This window comes from Triticum urartu, chromosome 6A (assembly GCF_056163025.1).
Source record: "Triticum urartu cultivar PI428250 chromosome 6A, HENAU_Tu73, whole genome shotgun sequence".
Classification (NCBI taxonomy): Eukaryota; Viridiplantae; Streptophyta; class Magnoliopsida; order Poales; family Poaceae; genus Triticum; species Triticum urartu.
The window spans coordinates 468,013,169-468,015,847 of record NC_141878.1 but is presented as its reverse complement, the minus strand read 5'-3'; positions in this window follow the sequence as shown (position 1 = coordinate 468,015,847).

Here is a 2,679-nt window from a genome sequence, read left to right as displayed (position 1 = left end):
TACCTCTGGCTTGACGCAGCTCCTCCTTCATCGCTCTCATCGCAGAACGAGTTTCCTTGGCTGCCGTCGTGGCCTTCTCCAGGTCTGTCCGCTCCGCCCGGTCTTCCTTTTCAAGAAGCTTTCAGCGGTCAGCAGCGTTTTTCAACTTCACAGCCATCTCGGCCATTTCCTCCTTGCTTCGGCAGTGAGCAGCCTGTTCGGCTTTTAGCTCCTCAAATGCCTTTAGGGCAGCCGCATCGCTTTTCCTGGCTTGTTCTTTGGCTCGGGCAAGCTCTGCCAGAAGGTTCTCCATGACGGCAACCCCATCTGCATTAAGCACATACGTTATAAGATACTGGCATCAAGCTCCTCTTACCAGGTGTCTCCGGAGAAATTACATACCTTGTGCCTCGTCAAGCCGCTTGTTGACAAGCGCGATGTCGGCATCTGCCATGTCAAGTTGCCTCTTTAGCTCGGCAAATTCATCAGTCCAGCTGGCCGTCGGACACTTCGCCACCTGCATATCAAGGCGGCAAAATTAAACCTGGGGCTATGATCCTCTACGTGCCGTCGTCTTCGACAACACCTAGAGTCTCAGGGGCTACTATCTATACAGGGCGCATCTTAAAGTATGCGGTACTGTCAAAAGGTACATCATTTCATGTACCTCAAAGCCTGTCAGTAAACTCATGACAGCTTCATGCAACCCGCTCTCCGCGGACGAAATCCTTTCAATTACCGTACCCATCAACGCACGATGCTCTTCTGAGACAGACGCCCGCCCTAGCAGATCCTTCAGTACCTCCGACCGTGCACCAGGCGGTGCCAGACTCGTTCGATTGCTTCTTCCAGAAGCCGGACACGGAGGGCTTCGGGTGGCCATGTGACTACCTTCCGACCTTGCCGGATCAGGAGAAACCCTCTGCGACGACACCTCAGGGTCGCCCGCCTCATGAGGCAGTATGGCAGGGGGAGGCATTCCGCTCTCCATCATCTCTGGAAGAAGATCCCCCGAAGACGAGCTCTACTAAGAAGGGCTAAGTTCCGAACTACAAGGTAAATTTTTGGTTATTTTCCTTGGATGTGAAGCAAGGATTTATCTCATTATTAAACACCCTTTTACTTATGGCTCGATGGAGGGCTGATCCCCTTGAGGGCACAGTACGGCCGGGGTATCCCCCGGCACAGGACCCTCTGACAAAGACTTCTTCCCCCGCTTTGAGATCATTGTCTCCGGGTCTTCAGAGGCGGTCCTCTTCTTCCCCTGAGGAGAGGAATTTTCGATTCCTCCCTTCCGGACCACCTCCTCTGCGGAGGCAGTATCTTCCTTGTTCCCCCTTCATTTTCTTCTAATGGCGCGACCTCCAGCATCCTGGCTAACACAGGACCTGGTGAGGTCTCAGGAAGGGGGGCCGGACACCTAATTAACTTCGCCTTTGCTATCCACTCCTGGTTCAAGAACAGCTCTTTTAAAGGCGATGTGGCGATAAAGGATAGCGTGTCTGGGCACAGGGCTACTTACTTGGGTATCCGGGCGATTGCAGCTCAGACCTGCATCCTCAGTGATGTCCGAACACATTATTTGTGGTCTGAAGAACAACTTGTACATCTCTTCATGCATCATGCCGAGGAAATGTTGAATAGCTCGCGGTCCTTCCGGGTTGAATTCCCACATGCGAAGGGGCCGGCGTTTGCAAGGTTGGACTTGACGAACTAGCATAACTTGCACTACCATAACCAGACTGAAATCTCTCTCAAAGAGATCTCGGATACGGCTTTGCAGTATTGGCACGTCCTTGGCTGGACCCCAGCTCAGCCCCTTGCTGATCCATGACATCAGTTGTGGTGGGGGGCCTGAGCAAAAGATGGGGGCAGCTACCCACTTGGCATTTCAGGGAGCTGTGATGTAGAACCACTCCCGCTGCCACAGTTCGGACACCTCTGGGAAGCAACCCTCAGGCCATGGAGCGTCAACGATTTTGCTTATTAAGGCGCCTCCGCACGCTGCGTGCTGCCCCTCGATCATCTTCGGCTTCACATCAAAGGTCTTGAGCCACAGGCCGAAGTGAGGGGTAATGCGGAGGAAGGCCTCACATACGACGATAAATGTTGAGATGTGAAGAAGGGAATCCGGGGCCAGATCATGAAAATCTAGCCCATAATAGAACATAAGACCCCTAACAAAGGGATCCAGAGCGAGGCCTAGTCCTCGGAGGAAGTGGGAGACGAACACGACGCTCTCGTTGGGTTCGGGAGTAGGGACGACTTGCCCTCAGGCAGGCAGCCGATGCGAAATTTCAGCAGTCAGATATTTGGCCTCTCTCAACTTCTTGATGTCCTCCTCCGTGACGGAGGAATGCATCCACCGACCTTGAAGGTTGGATCCGGACGTAGTTGAAGGTCCGAAGTGCCTAAACCTGAGCTTTGGGTGTTGGAACTCGAGGCGGGAGGCGGATTTGATTAAGATCGAGAGGAAAAAGCCTTGTCCCCTTTATAAAGAGGGTGAATATCAAGCGTCCTCCTCGTGGCCGTTTGGGACTTGCCTTCGATCGAGGAGATATACCAACGGGCACGATTGGGTTACCCACGTCCGTATTGATGAGAATCCCGTAATAAGGGGACATGATCTCTGCTTCGACAAGATGTGCCAAGGAAACCGCCTCGCAAAACGCGCTGAGGTGGGACAGTAAAAAATGATTC